The sequence below is a fragment of the Copadichromis virginalis genome, linkage group LG1, assembly GCF_057382275.1.
Source record: "Copadichromis virginalis isolate Kocher_CV1m ecotype Utaka linkage group LG1, C_Virginalis_male_GT1.1, whole genome shotgun sequence".
Taxonomy (NCBI): domain Eukaryota; kingdom Metazoa; phylum Chordata; class Actinopteri; order Cichliformes; family Cichlidae; genus Copadichromis; species Copadichromis virginalis.
This window is the reverse complement of record NC_140618.1, coordinates 35,532,447-35,548,967: the sequence shown is the minus strand read 5'-3', so window position 1 is coordinate 35,548,967 and position 16,521 is coordinate 35,532,447. Positions and strand designations below refer to the sequence as shown.

Here is a 16,521-nt window from a genome sequence, read left to right as displayed (position 1 = left end):
CAGCTGTCTTCATGAAGTTGTAAACCCTTTATTTCGCCGAGACAGTGCGTTTCTGACTTTTACATGCATTTGAATGGAGTTCTCGCACGAAACAAAGTATAGGCTTTCATTTTCATTTTTTTCAATAACTGGAAGCTCTTGGCTCAAACAGCTGCAAAACCTGTTTCCCCAGCCGGAGATGCTGAATTGTATAAGGCAAAGCCATAAACATGTTTGTCTGAGCCTTCTATCAAAAGTTACAGGTAACTTCATGAAGCTGTACAAAAACACTTTATTTCGCCGAGACCGTGCGTTTCTGACTATTACATGCATTTGAATGGAGTTCTCGCACGAAACAAAGTATAGGTTTACATCTTGTGAATAACTTGAAAATCTTAACTCACATAGCTTTAAAACTGTTTGCTCAACACGGGGATATTGAATTCGATAAGATAAAGCCATAAATACGCATATCTGAGTCTCCTATCAAAAGTTAGAGCTGTCTTCATGAAGTTGTAAACGCTTTATTTCGCCAAGACAGTGCGTTTCTGACTATTACATGCATTTGAATGGAGTTGTCGCACGAAACAAAGTATAGGTATTCATTTTGTGAATAACTTGAAAATCTTAGATCAAACAGCTGAAAAACCTGTTTGCTCAACACGGGGATATCGAACTTTATAAGATAAAGCCATAAATATGTTTATATGCGTCTTCTATCAAAAGTTACAGCCGTCTTGAATGAAAGCATTATAGCAGCTTACCTCAATCATGTGGTAGAACAGACACATGGGCCACCTACGTGTCCTTCTACGGCAGGAGTAGTTGCCACAAACCTGCAAAACAAAAAGAAATGATCAGGTGACATGAACAGATTTATACAGCCATAAGCAAGAGATTCTTCCTGCCTGTGGGCGTCAAACTGGACCCCCCCCCCCCCCCCCCCCTCCTTACTGTAACTATCAAAACTATCATAGTCTAAAACTATCATCTCATATCAAAACTATTATAATCACATTATCTGACTTTATCAGTTATAACAATGAGAAACGGTAAACAATTTGGCAAATAAATTACTTATAATTGTGCTTACCTGGTCCAAATGATCCACAGTCCCTTTGCATTTGTTATAATCCAGGATGATGTGGGGCTTTCTCTTCCCAGAGTCCTGGACTTGTAGCTCACGGTGCCTGGTGCTCAATAAGACAACCTTTTTTCTTTGCTTGGGGATGTAGGAAACCACAGCCTTGCCCCCCCCCCCCCCCTGTAGCGACCTGGACGGGAGAGACGATCATCGAATCTTACTGCCCGATTAATTTGCTCAAATCTTTTTTTTTTTTTTGACATGGTAGCATGAAACAGAAGAGCCCTGTCTCCCCATTTCACAGGCTTGTTGTCGTTTCATGTTGAGACCTGTACAGGCCAGCCAGCATCACAAGCCCCATGTAAGCCTGCAACTCCTCATCTATGTCCTTCCAGTCTTTTACTGACCTGTTGCCCCTGCAGGTTGGTGAAATGCAGGATTAGCTGCATAATGTCCTCTGCAAAAAAAAGATGGAAAGTGCTCACAGGGCTGCTGATCCTATACGAATTGCATAATGGGTTGGTCCTGGGGTTAAAATGGGGGGAGGAAAAAATGGCAGGACCTCTTCGTGTGTGGGTTGCCACATGATTTCTCCATTTTTAGATCTCCACTGGCCATCCTCCAGTCTTGTCTCTTCCTCCTGCTCTTCTTCCTCCTTCTCCTTCTCCTCCTCCGCACATGAGCTGCAAAGCTCCTCGGTGCCTGGCAAAAATTCTTCTTCGCTGTCAGAAGTATCTCCACTGCTTGTGGAGAGTGCAAAACTGCAGCAACAGCCTCCTCTAAACTGAGTGCACGCTTCATTGTGTCTGTGCAGAAATGACCACTCAGACCAGGCTGCAAAGTATTCTCATAGACTTCAAAGGTGCACCTGAATAAACATGCTATACCATACATCCAATAAGAGAGAGGAGGCACACTCTTGATCAAGAAAAAACATAAGCGCACGCCTTTGATCTCTCCCCCCCCTCTCTCTCTCTTTCTCTCTCTCTCTCTCTCTCTCTCTCTCTCTCTCTCTCTCACACACACACATGCACATGCACATACATACATACACAATACCATTTTATGGTGGTTAGCTGTTTTATTGTCATGCATTTTACAAGGTAAGATAACTATGTCCTGCATTCAAAACCACTGAAAATGTCTATGGTGGTGCTGTGCCTAATATTGTGCTGGTGTATGCTGGGTAATCGCACAGCTAGCGACTGGGTGACTTTATTCACCCGCTTCGGCTGTTATCAGTCCATATCCCCTAGATATGGACCATCTCCTGCTAGATTGTTCAGAAGGTTGTTATCATCCATCCAGATGGAGGATCACTAACAGGAGCGTGGGAAGACTCCAGAATCCACTCTGGCTGCAATCCGGTGGATACAGCAGTGTGTACAGGTAAGACCGTTTAAACGGACAGCATTTATAGAATGACTATTAAAAGTCAGACCAGCGAGTGTCAATAATGTTAATGTGGTTATGTTAGTAATACACCGAGTGCTAATATAACAGCTTTAAGATGCATTTGTAGATGTTATTACGTGTTTTACCGTCTTTATGGTGCTAGCTTAAAGTTACGGTGTAAACGTTAGCTTATATTGGAATAAAGCTGTTACTGTTTAAACGATGTTAGCACAGAAATATTAGCTTCTGTCATGACTGACGAAGTTACTAGTTAATAAAGTTTCCAGTAAAGTGTTTAATCGCAGCCACAGACTGACAGCAAATATCTCGATTAGCTTCAGTGCATCTGTAATAAATATGTGCAAGTTTCAGTGCTTCGTTTAAACTGTATGATACTTATACTGACCCAGGGTCAGTGTAAAATACAATCCTAGCTGTGTGAACAAAGCCTGGCTCCTTTAATCCTGCATGAAAAACCTCAGGATGCAGGCTATTATTACTCTTTCCTGCTGGCACACCTGTCACACCTGAGAGTCAGCTAGAAACTTACAGTGACGTGGACATCATGCAAAGACTGCCAGACTCTGACTCAAGTTAACACTAAACTTTAAACGGTACCTCTGTGTCTCTGTGTGCTGAACATTTAGGATTTAGTCAGGCTGCATCTGTGTTAGTCCTCTGACAGACTGGTGACCTGTCCAGGTGTGCTCTACTTATGACTACTGGGACAGGCTCTAGCTCCTGTAATAGAAATTTTATGTTATTCTCATTTAAGTGCTTATGCATATGCTTAGTTGTGACACTGTTATAGACTGTTCAATGAAAGTTTCTAAAACTAGATGAACTTACTTCAGCAGTTTGAGAAAACAACTCCCTTTACAGGTGCTGATAACGTCAAGGGCACAAAACAGCATAACCATTGATCCGTTAGGTTTCATAGCGAGACACGTGAAGTGGCAGAGCTGACATGACTGAACTGTGATGTTTGATGTGTGTTTGCTCTCCTGTGCACAGTAATAAATAGCATGATCACAGCTCTTTCTGTGTTGCAGACTTTATTTAAAAAATTCCATGACATCTACTATAACTGAACCAACCTGGTGCTCTTCATTTATGGAGGCTGTTGAGTCTGAATGTTGGATGTTGTGTATCTCGTGTTCTCTGGGCTTTGTTGTCCTCAGTCTTTTTGCAGGATCAGAAAACAAAACCGGGAGGCACGTAAATGTTTCTTCTCCATGATGTTTCTTCAAATGTTTCTTCTGGATGATGATATGACCGTGACACGGGATGCCACCTTTGGTCTTGTGACGAAGCAAAGCTCAGGAAGAAGTGTGATTAAATGGTACCCACATGTTGAGAAGGATGTACAGGGCACCTGCAGCCAAATCCAAGCTTCAGCTTAGTTGTAGTTGCAGAATGCTATAGGACTGAGACATCTAAGGCATCAAATGTTTGATTAAACGGATGAAAAAGAGAAGTTTTTTCCCTATAATTATCACTTCTTAAAATCTGTAGCAACTTCAAGTCTGTCAGCATGCTGAGCATGCTCAGAATGTGACAATATATTTTTGTTCAATATTTAATTTCTTTCAGTTGCAATTGTTAAATGAAAAAATATATATTCTTATAATTTAGCAAATGAATTTATAAAAAAAAAAAGATACATATATCTGTATTAGTTTTAGTAAATTAATTTGACACCTGTATTGAAAATACCATATTGTATTCATACAGAATCAGTATGGTATCATTGTTTGTCTGTTCACTGATTGTTGAAGCTAAGAGCTACTTTGATCTGTTTAGATCTAAAGTATCCAAAGTTGAGTTCTAATGTTTCTTCACCCCTGTGTGTGTGATATGTGATTTCCTACATGCTGGCAGAGCAGAGCAGCAGTTTGTGCTCACAGATGGTGACGGTGTGGAGAGACGGTGGTATTTCCTCAGAAGAACCAGCAGAGTCACAAAGGACACCAGTCCATCTCACCACCTTGACTTGCTGACTGATGTTCGTCTGCACTGCACAGAGGAAATCAACTGACCGAGGTTTGTCCAGTGACGTGTTATGAAATGTATATTTGTTTTATGCTTACAGATATGTTTTTCTTGACAGAGGCTCTGCAGAGGTTAGACAAAGCAGAGAAAACATGTGCTTTACATTTTACTGTGATTTATTGAGATATTTGTTGCCTGATGTTCAGCAGGAATGGAGAAATAGAATCAAAGGGAGATGTTTTTCCTGTTTTTGTAATGATGTAAGTAAATCTTCAATATTATTTATTTGCTTGGTTATATTAGGAGCGTTTCTGAGTGAGGGGGAGAGGAGTCATCATCCAGGTAAAGTGACGTGGATCAGTGGATACACTTGTCTCCCCTTTAAAGGAGACGATCCAAGTCATCCTTAAATGTTAGCGCTTTCAAATACACAAACATTTTTAAAGGACAAAAATGAACATCCAACTTTGACTGTAATACAAAATAAATCTTTGCATGTGTGTTTTCAAACTCTCAGATGGGCAGTATATCAGTCTTGGACTGTCTAACCTTTTAATAGCGAGAAACGCACTAACGTGGTGAAATAAAGCGTTTTTCCATAAACTTCATAAAGACAGCTGTAAATTTTGAGAGAAGACTCACACACACATTGGGGGGATATTGAAGTCTAGCACTGAATGACCACCGCACGAGCATGTTCCTGCAACATTCAGCATCTGATCCTTCATCTGTGTGCTTCTGCTTTTGGTAAGTAGAGTTACCCAACTCCAGTAACTCTAAACACATGCCATCCATTTCTAACGGCCTGGTTACTTCCTGTCAGTTACTTTAGAAACCATGTGGTCACCTGACCTAACACTGTTTCTTCTTCTTCCCCTTAATGTTGAAGTGTCAAATGTCAAACAGCTGGAGAGGAAACTACACCAGTGTACTGGGATGTTTCAGCAACACGTGCCAGATGCTGTTCCTTCATGGTGACATCACCAGAGACAGTCCCGCCCACCTCAGGACCCATTGATTATGATGATCTGATCCATCAAACCCCCAGCAGGTGAACTTTATTCATGACATAACACCGCAACAATGTAAAAAATTAAACAGCAACAGTCTAAATGTAAAGTGCATTCTAAAGTCCTCTTCAATAAATTGTATGCAAAGAGTCATTCAGGTCACTACAGAACCCAGAGTCTTCATCATTAAATCTCTGGTTGCTTCATTTTTTCTATCCTATATCAGATATTTTAAAGGTTAGCTTAGGTAAAGTTCCATTCTCATGGTGAGGCAAAGTGCTTTATGTGTGTGTGTGCGCGTGTCATGAACGGCTATAAAAGGCCTATAATTAAAGAACAAAGCGGGGTTTGAGTTCGAGTTGCGGCAGACTGTCACTACTTGTAAATGGAACGCAGCCTTCCTACGGCGGACAGCTAATAACAGGAATCGGACGCGGTCCAGCCAAGTCCACAGCAACCACCATAGCAACCGCCTAGCATGACCTTAAAAACATATTCTGTCTTCATAACTATCAAAATCGTGAAATGATTTGCAAAGTGTGAAAGTGTTACAGCTGCAGAGAGCTATGGCGGTATCTATGGAAGCTGTTTACATAGCTAATAATATACGATGTAACCATGGAGACAGTCAGTCACTTGAGCTAGCGGTGCATGTTTACTACAGTGAATAAGGTGATTGAGTGCACAGCGTCCACACTCTGCAGGGGGTAAAGACATTACTTCAATATTGTTTTATATTGATATATATTAGCCTTCTGTTGACCATCACCTCAGGTTCACCATTACAGTTTCAGATTACAGATGCACACTGTCTAAACACATTCAAAAACTCATGTCTCAGAAATAAGCACAGCTGTTCATGTTTGTCATTAGAGTTTTATTTGTAAGAAAATTATGAACTTCATATTGTGCATTAAATAAAAGAACATTTCACAACTCTGAGTCAACAGAAACAGGTAACAGAAATGTCTCTAATGTGTACAGTGTAGTGTAAGCATTAAAAGATCATAAAGGAAAAACTAACATTTATGTGAAACTAATTGTAATAAAAAATGAGCAGGTGCTTTATAGATTTAAAAGAAAGAATCTGAAAACAACACTTTTTTGGTCTAAGTGATCAAAGTAGAAAACAGAACTGATGTTCAAGAACAAACCGTAGCTGCACTAATATTACACATCTCGATCGTTGTACTGAACAGACATTGTTGCTTTTAAAACCACATGCAGTGTGTGACCATGACTGTTCACTGAGACCATGAACGCCACTTCGCTGAAGCATTCTTCTTCTTCTTCTTGCCATTAAATTGGAAGCAGAAGCAGCACGAGCTGATTTGATCTACTGAAAGGAAAAAGCAGAACATCTGAGTTGAAACCAGTCAGCTGAAATCATTAAGACAGGAACAAATTCAATGCAGTGTCTCAAGTGGCTTAGCCTGTTACAACTGTTGATACAAGCTAAATACGGTTAACACACAGTGTCAGGGAGCTCCAGTGTGGGAACTAGTGGCTTTAGGTTTGTAGTCATTTAACTTTCATCCATTCATTCATTTAATTCAGGAGGAAGAAATGCCAGGTTGGTGCAGGCTGGTTACATGCATTTGGTCCCATGCTGTCTTTAATTAAATGACTTGGTTCATTTTATGGCTGGGCTTTATGTGGGGTTATATCATGTTATTTGGGCAGGAGTACCTGTCCCCTGTTAGACTTAGAAAGTTTCTCCATAAGTAGAGTTTCTAACTCTTCTAGCACATCTGTGGCTGACAGCTTTTTGGTGGCTCTTTTTACCCCACACTGGTTGTGAGTGTGTAAATAGCCCCACTAGTTATTTTGGGTTGCAGTTAACTAGGGAGGAAGGGGTGGGTATGCCATGATTAGGTGAATAACAATTATATGTGATACATAAATTTCACAATGCATGCATATATCTCTATCAATTAAACCTGGCCTGAGGGCTGCCATTTTTTACATTCAGTTATTTCTCTTAGAAATGTTGGAACTAAATAATGAATGTGTTACAGTTAAAGTGAAACACTGGTCAGTGTAAATGGCTCATTGGGACACAGAAACCTTTAAATTAAACCTGATATCTAGTGTCAAACCATATCAAAGCTGTAAAAGATGTTTACATTCAGAATTTATAAAACTATGATTGTAAATAAATTCAAACAAGTGAGCTTTTCTCTTTGTGCTGAATATCAACACTGTGGTTTCTTAGACTGTAAGCTTTACTTTAGTGCAACCAGTTGCAGAAGCTGCCACTCCAAATGTCTTTTGATAACAAGAAAAAAATACCTTTTCAGTACACGGCCTGAAGTTCTTCTCCGACATCTTCTGCAATCGGCTTTGTCTGCTGGTTTGAAGACAATAAACCACAAAAAAGATGATTTAGTCACTTTGTCTGCGTCATGCAGCTCGAATGTGTCGTGTAACAATGTTGAATAGCCGTCGTTATCCCTCTGCTTTGAGCCTTTTATCAAAAGTTACAGCTAACTTCATGAAGTTGTACAAAAAGGCTTCATTTCGCCGAGACAGTGCGTTTCTGACTATTACATGCATTTGAATGGAGTTCTTGCACGAAACAAAGTATAAGTTTTCATTATGTGAATAACTTGTATTTTACACTGACCCTGGGTCAGTATCAACTTCATGAAGACAGCTGTAACTTTTGATAGAGGACTCACACACACACATATTTATGGCTTTGCCTTATAGAATTCAGCATCTCCGTGCTGAGGAAATAGGTTTTGCAGCTGTTTGAGCTAAGATTTTCAAGTTATTCACAAATTGAAAACCTATACTTTGTGTCGGTCGAGTTCTCCATTCAAATACATGTAATAGCGAGAAACGCACTAACGTGGTGAAATAAAGCGTTTTTCCATAAACTTCATAAAGACAGCTGTAAATTTTGAGAGAAGACTCACACACACATTGGGGGGATATTGAAGTCTATAAGATAAAGCCATGAATATCTTTGTCTGAGTCTTCTATCAAAAGTTACAGCAAGCTCTATGAAGTTGATGAGAAACGCTTTACTTCGCCAAGACAGTGCGTTTCTCACTGTTACATGCATTTGAATTTAGTTCTTGCCCGACACAAAGTATAGGTTTTAATTTGTGAATAACTTGAAAATCTTAGCTCAAACAGCTGCAAAACCTATTTCCTGAGCACTGAGATGCTGAATTCTATAAGGCAAAGCCATAAATATGTGTGTGTGATTCTTCTATCAACAGTTACAGCTGTCTTCTTGAAGTTGATACTGACCCAGGGTCAGTGTAAAATACAATCCTAGCTGTGTGAACAAAGCTTGGCTCCTTTAATCCTGCATGACAAACCTCAGGATGCAGGTTATTATTACTCTTTCCTGCTGGCACACCTGAGAGTCAGCTAGAAACTTACAGTGACGTGGACATCATGCAAAGACTGCCAGACTCTGTAATACTGTGAATGATCAGTGACTCAAGTTAACACTAAACTTTAAACAGTACCTCTGTGTCTCTGTGTGCTGAACATTTAGGATTGAGTCTGCATTGACTTTATTTATTGAGACTTTAATGTGCTAAAAGCAGGTTGAAGACAGCTCAGAAACATTTGAAGATTAAAATTTAGCATTATGGCTGCTGGTGGTTTGTAAAGCCTATACTCAGCTGTAGTTTTTGTTACTAATTTATGTTTGTTGTTGTTTAACACAGATTTCAGAAGAGCAAATATGCTTAATAGTTTAACTAGATTTCATTTGTCAGTGTGGGACTGCTGAGTCACCTGAAGAACTCATTTCATTCATTCTCCACATGATGTTCATATACAGAAATGTTTCACAGGAACTGGTTCCTCCCAAACTGTGAACTAGTGTGTTTCCATAGATTATCTCTGTATGAATGTACTTTTAAATGAAGGCAAGTGTTTGTCCTTTTTTGTTCCTCAGTTACAGTACGTGATATCTTGATATCAGGCGGTCAACACTGGGGGAAGACAAGAAGCAGACGTACTTCCAAGAGGGAGCTGCAGTGAGGACACAGCCAGGTCACTGAGGTCAGAGGTCAGAATCTGAAACAGCTCAGGTTTATATTTTAGGGGTTATAAAAAATCAAAATGTATTTATGAAGAAACCTTTAAATAATAGTCATAATTATGATTATTATAAGAAATATCAAACATTTAAGTGGATTTTCTGTTACACATATTGTATTAGCCCTGCAATAAACTGGCAGCCTGTCTTTGTCCTGTATCAGCTGGGATAGGCTTCATCCTCCCGCAACCCTGAATTGGATACATTGTATTCCAATTATGTAATCTGATCATTTACAAACTCAAGGTATCTAATCAAAATGTAAGTAATAATTATAAAATGGGAAAGCAGAAATAAGTGTGACATAAATGTAAATGTGTTAGCTGACATAGAGGACAGCTACATGTAGTCTGAAAAACCTTTGTTGTCAAGTTTGCAGGTATATCAGCACGAGACATTCTTACATAGAAGAGTCTGTTAAAGTCTCTAACTCAGCGAAGCATTATTGGTCCCGTCTGTTTGGATAAATATAGTAAGTTGATGTTTGTCCATTTATTGACACATTTTCTTAAGTGCTTATCCAGTTCAGGATCACAGTGGAGCTGCAGCTGGATATGTTCATTAAATAAACCTTACAAAAGTTAACAATAAACCTGCATCCATGTACGTTGTTGTCCACAGGATAAGAAAATCAAACTGGAACACTGTGGAACATGTTAATAAATGTTTGTGTGTTTATGCCTGTGTCTTTCACAGGAGGCGCTGGAAGGTTTCCCTAATAGTTCCTGGTGAATCAAAGCAGAACCATAAAGGTTGCTGGATTGCATGATGGCCTTACCCCTGAGCAGTCATCCTGTTAAAGGAGGAACCAGTTAGAAACTGTTTTCAAAGTAGCTGAGCAGATTTCATCTCAAGTAAGCGATTAACTGTTTGTTCATCTGTTCTGCCACTTAAAGAGCATTTAAGGACGTCTTTTGAGTGTCCAGCTGAATTAATTCTACTGGCTCTCATGGTCATTTGTTATTATAGACATATTTTTCATGTTCATCCAGCTATTTAGTAAATTCTATCTATTTAGTAATATCCGTCAGCTATAAAATGTAATATAAATATAAAAAATATCTAAATATCTCCTGCACTTTATATTTTAATGATGTAAGTCTGTTATCGTGTTACATTAGCATTCCTCACATATCAATGAGATGCTGTACAGTACAATCCTACTGACGCAGCAGAGGGATAACGACGGCTATTCAACATTGTTACACGACACATTCGAGCTGCATGACGCAGACAAAGTGACTAAATCATCTTTTTTATGGTTTATTGTCTTCAAACCAGCAGACAAAGCCGATTGCAGAAGATTTCGGAGAAGAACTTCAGGCCATGTACTGAAAAGGTATTTTTTTCTTGTTATCAAAAGACATTTGGAGTGGCAGCTTCTGCAACTGGTTGCACTAAAGTAAAGCTTACAGTCTAAGAAACCACAGTGTTGATATTCAGCACAAAGAGAAAAGCTCACTTGTTTGAATTTATTTACAATCATAGTTTTATAAATTCTGAATGTAAACATCTTTTACAGCTTTGATATTGTTTGACACTAGATATCAGGTTTAATTTAAAGGTTTCTGTGTCCCAATGAGCCATTTACACTGACCAGTGTTTCACTTTAACTGTAACACATTCATTATTTAGTTCCAACATTTCTAAGAGAAATAACTGAATGTAAAAAATGGCAGCCCTCAGGCCAGGTTTAATTGATAGAGATATATGCATGCATTGTGAAATTTATGTATCACATATAATTGTTATTCACCTAATCATGGCATACCCACCCCTTCCTCCCTAGTTAACTGCAACCCAAAATAACTAGTGGGGCTATTTACACACTCACAACCAGTGTGGGGTAAAAAGAGCCACCAAAAAGCTGTCAGCCACAGATGTGCTAGAAGAGTTAGAAACTCTACTTATGGAGAAACTTTCTAAGTCTAACAGGGGACAGGTACTCCTGCCCAAATAACATGATATAACCCCACATACAGCCCAGCCATAAAATGAACCAAGTCATTTAATTAAAGACAGCATGGGACCAAATGCATGTAACCAGCCTGCACCAACCTGGCATTTCTTCCTCCTGAATTAAATGAATGAATGGATGAAAGTTAAATGACTACAAACCTAAAGCCACTAGTTCCCACACTGGAGCTCCCTGACACTGTGTGTTAACCGTATTTAGCTTGTATCAACAGTTGTAACAGGCTAAGCCACTTGAGACACTGCATTGAATTTGTTCCTGTCTTAATGATTTCAGCTGACTGGTTTCAACTCAGATGTTCTGCTTTTTCCTTTCAGTAGATCAAATCAGCTCGTGCTGCTTCTGCTTCCAATTTAATGGCAAGAAGAAGAAGAAGAATGCTTCAGCGAAGTGGCGTTCATGGTCTCAGTGAACAGTCATGGTCACACACTGCATGTGGTTTTAAAAGCAACAATGTCTGTTCAGTACAACGATCGAGATGTGTAATATTAGTGCAGCTACGGTTTGTTCTTGAACATCAGTTCTGTTTTCTACTTTGATCACTTAGACCAAAAAAGTGTTGTTTTCAGATTCTTTCTTTTAAATCTATAAAGCACCTGCTCATTTTTTATTACAATTAGTTTCACATAAATGTTAGTTTTTCCTTTATGATCTTTTAATGCTTACACTACACTGTACACATTAGAGACATTTCTGTTACCTGTTTCTGTTGACTCAGAGTTGTGAAATGTTCTTTTATTTAATGCACAATATGAAGTTCATAATTTTCTTACAAATAAAACTCTAATGACAAACATGAACAGCTGTGCTTATTTCTGAGACATGAGTTTTTGAATGTGTTTAGACAGTGTGCATCTGTAATCTGAAACTGTAATGGTGAACCTGAGGTGATGGTCAACAGAAGGCTAATATATATCAATATAAAACAATATTGAAGTAATGTCTTTACCCCCTGCAGAGTGTGGACGCTGTGCACTCAATCACCTTATTCACTGTAGTAAACATGCACCGCTAGCTCAAGTGACTGACTGTCTCCATGGTTACATCGTATATTATTAGCTATGTAAACAGCTTCCATAGATACCGCCATAGCTCTCTGCAGCTGTAACACTTTCACACTTTGCAAATCATTTCACGATTTTGATAGTTATGAAGACAGAATATGTTTTTAAGGTCATGCTAGGCGGTTGCTATGGTGGTTGCTGTGGACTTGGCTGGACCGCGTCCGATTCCTGTTATTAGCTGTCCGCCGTAGGAAGGCTGCGTTCCATTTACAAGTAGTGACAGTCTGCCGCAACTCGAACTCAAACCCCGCTTTGTTCTTTAATTATAGGCCTTTTATAGCCGTTCATGACACGCGCACACACACACATAAAGCACTTTGCCTCACCATGAGAATGGAACTTTACCTAAGATAACCTTTAAAATATCTGATATAGGATAGAAAAATGAAGCAACCAGAGATTTAATGATGAAGACTCTAAAACCCACTGTCTTGACAAAATAAAGCGTTTTTGAACAACTTCATATAAATCGCTGTAACTTTTGATAGAAGACTCAGACAAACATGTTTATGGCTTTATCTTATAGAACTCAAGATCCCCGTGCTGGGCAAACAGGTTTTGCAGCCGTTTGAGCTAAGATTTTAAAATTATTCACATAATGAAAACCTATACTTTGTTTCAGGCGAGTTTCCCATTCAAATGCATGTAACAGTGAGAAACGCATTGTCTTGGCAAAATAAAGCGTTTTTGAACAACTTCATATAAATCGCTGTAACTTTTGATAGAAGACTCAGACAAACATGTTTATGGCTTTATCTTATAGAACTCAAGATCCCCGTGCTGGGCAAACAGGTTTTGCAGCCGTTTGAGCTAAGATTTTAAAATTATTCACATAATGAAAACCTATACTTTGTTTCAGGCGAGTTTCCCATTCAAATGCATGTAACAGTGAGAAACGCATTGTCTTGGCAAAATAAAGCGTTTTTGAACAACTTCATATAAATCGCTGTAACTTTTGATAGAAGACTCAGACAAACATGTTTATGGCTTTATCTTATAGAACTCAAGATCCCCGTGCTGGGCAAACAGGTTTTGCAGCCGTTTGAGCTAAGATTTTAAAATTATTCACATAATGAAAACCTATACTTTGTTTCAGGCGAGTTTCCCATTCAAATGCATGTAACAGTGAGAAACGCATTGTCTTGGCGAAATAAAGCGTTTTTGAACAACTTCATATAAATCGCTGTAACTTTTGATAGAAGACTCAGACAAACATGTTTATGGCTTTATCTTATAGAACTCAAGATCCCCGTGCTGGGCAAACAGGTTTTGCAGCCGTTTGAACTAAGATTTTAAAATTATTCACATAATGAAAACCTATACTTTGTTTCAGGCGAGTTTCCCATTCAAATGCATGTAACAGTGAGAAACGCATTGTCTTGGCGAAATAAAGCGTTTTTGAACAACTTCATATAAATCGCTGTAACTTTTGATAGAAGACTCAGACAAACATGTTTATGGCTTTATCTTATAGAACTCAAGATCCCCGTGCTGGGCAAACAGGTTTTGCAGCCGTTTGAGCTAAGATTTTAAAATTATTCACATAATGAAAACCTATACTTTGTTTCAGGCGAGTTTCCCATTCAAATGCATGTAACAGTGAGAAACGCATTGTCTTGGCAAAATAAAGCGTTTTTGAACAACTTCATATAAATCGCTGTAACTTTTGATAGAAGACTCAGACAAACATGTTTATGGCTTTATCTTATAGAACTCAAGATCCCCGTGCTGGGCAAACAGGTTTTGCAGCCGTTTGAGCTAAGATTTTAAAATTATTCACATAATGAAAACCTATACTTTGTTTCAGGCGAGTTTCCCATTCAAATGCATGTAACAGTGAGAAACGCATTGTCTTGGCAAAATAAAGCGTTTTTGAACAACTTCATATAAATCGCTGTAACTTTTGATAGAAGACTCAGACAAACATGTTTATGGCTTTATCTTATTAGAACTCAAGATCCCCGTGCTGGGCAAACAGGTTTTGCAGCCGTTTGAGCTAAGATTTTAAAATTATTCACATAATGAAAACCTATACTTTGTTTCAGGCGAGTTTCCCATTCAAATGCATGTAACAGTGAGAAACGCATTGTCTTGGCAAAATAAAGCGTTTTTGAACAACTTCATATAAATCGCTGTAACTTTTGATAGAAGACTCAGACAAACATGTTTATGGCTTTATCTTATAGAACTCAAGATCCCCGTGCTGGGCAAACAGGTTTTGCAGCCGTTTGAGCTAAGATTTTAAAATTATTCACATAATGAAAACCTATACTTTGTTTCAGGCGAGTTTCCCATTCAAATGCATGTAACAGTGAGAAACGCATTGTCTTGGCAAAATAAAGCGTTTTTGAACAACTTCATATAAATCGCTGTAACTTTTGATAGAAGACTCAGACAAACATGTTTATGGCTTTATCTTATAGAACTCAAGATCCCCGTGCTGGGCAAACAGGTTTTGCAGCCGTTTGAACTAAGATTTTAAAATTATTCACATAATGAAAACCTATACTTTGTTTCAGGCGAGTTTCCCATTCAAATGCATGTAACAGTGAGAAACGCATTGTCTTGGCGAAATAAAGCGTTTTTGAACAACTTCATATAAATCGCTGTAACTTTTGATAGAAGACTCAGACAAACATGTTTATGGCTTTATCTTATAGAACTCAAGATCCCCGTGCTGGGCAAACAGGTTTTGCAGCCGTTTGAGCTAAGATTTTAAAATTATTCACATAATGAAAACCTATACTTTGTTTCAGGCGAGTTTCCCATTCAAATGCATGTAACAGTGAGAAACGCATTGTCTTGGCAAAATAAAGCGTTTTTGAACAACTTCATATAAATCGCTGTAACTTTTGATAGAAGACTCAGACAAACATGTTTATGGCTTTATCTTATAGAACTCAAGATCCCCGTGCTGGGCAAACAGGTTTTGCAGCCGTTTGAGCTAAGATTTTAAAATTATTCACATAATGAAAACCTATACTTTGTTTCAGGCGAGTTTCCCATTCAAATGCATGTAACAGTGAGAAACGCATTGTCTTGGCAAAATAAAGCGTTTTTGAACAACTTCATATAAATCGCTGTAACTTTTGATAGAAGACTCAGACAAACATGTTTATGGCTTTATCTTATAGAACTCAAGATCCCCGTGCTGGGCAAACAGGTTTTGCAGCCGTTTGAGCTAAGATTTTAAAATTATTCACATAATGAAAACCTATACTTTGTTTCAGGCGAGTTTCCCATTCAAATGCATGTAACAGTGAGAAACGCATTGTCTTGGCAAAATAAAGCGTTTTTGAACAACTTCATATAAATCGCTGTAACTTTTGATAGAAGACTCAGACAAACATGTTTATGGCTTTATCTTATAGAACTCAAGATCCCCGTGCTGGGCAAACAGGTTTTGCAGCCGTTTGAGCTAAGATTTTAAAATTATTCACATAATGAAAACCTATACTTTGTTTCAGGCGAGTTTCCCATTCAAATGCATGTAACAGTGAGAAACGCATTGTCTTGGCAAAATAAAGCGTTTTTGAACAACTTCATATAAATCGCTGTAACTTTTGATAGAAGACTCAGACAAACATGTTTATGGCTTTATCTTATAGAACTCAAGATCCCCGTGCTGGGCAAACAGGTTTTGCAGCCGTTTGAACTAAGATTTTAAAATTATTCACATAATGAAAACCTATACTTTGTTTCAGGCGAGTTTCCCATTCAAATGCATGTAACAGTGAGAAACGCATTGTCTTGGCGAAATAAAGCGTTTTTGAACAACTTCATATAAATCGCTGTAACTTTTGATAGAAGACTCAGACAAACATGTTTATGGCTTTATCTTATAGAACTCAAGATCCCCGTGCTGGGCAAACAGGTTTTGCAGCCGTTTGAGCTAAGATTTTAAAATTATTCACATAATGAAAACCTATACTTTGTTTCAGGCGAGTTTCCCATTC

General features: G+C 38.5%; 1 long non-coding RNA gene across 10 annotated transcripts; it reads left to right on the top strand.

Annotated features, from left to right (window-relative positions):
* The first annotated feature begins 2,092 nt into the window (after positions 1–2,092).
* On the top strand, positions 2,093–12,650 carry LOC146719144 (uncharacterized). Of its 10 annotated transcripts, none has more exons than XR_014921012.1 (9): positions 2,093–2,166; positions 2,372–4,501; positions 4,754–4,862; positions 4,968–5,197; positions 5,340–5,501; positions 9,383–9,496; positions 10,223–10,380; positions 10,808–10,865; positions 11,819–12,631. It is a non-coding gene; the product is annotated as an uncharacterized LOC146719144 (long non-coding RNA). The 10 variants fall into 10 exon arrangements; XR_014921011.1 differs by having other exon boundaries at positions 2,095–2,166; positions 2,262–4,501; positions 11,819–12,650; XR_014921016.1 differs by lacking the exon at positions 2,093–2,166 and having other exon boundaries at positions 2,182–2,452; positions 3,640–4,501; positions 11,819–12,609.
* Positions 12,651–16,521: the final 3,871 nt, after the last annotated feature.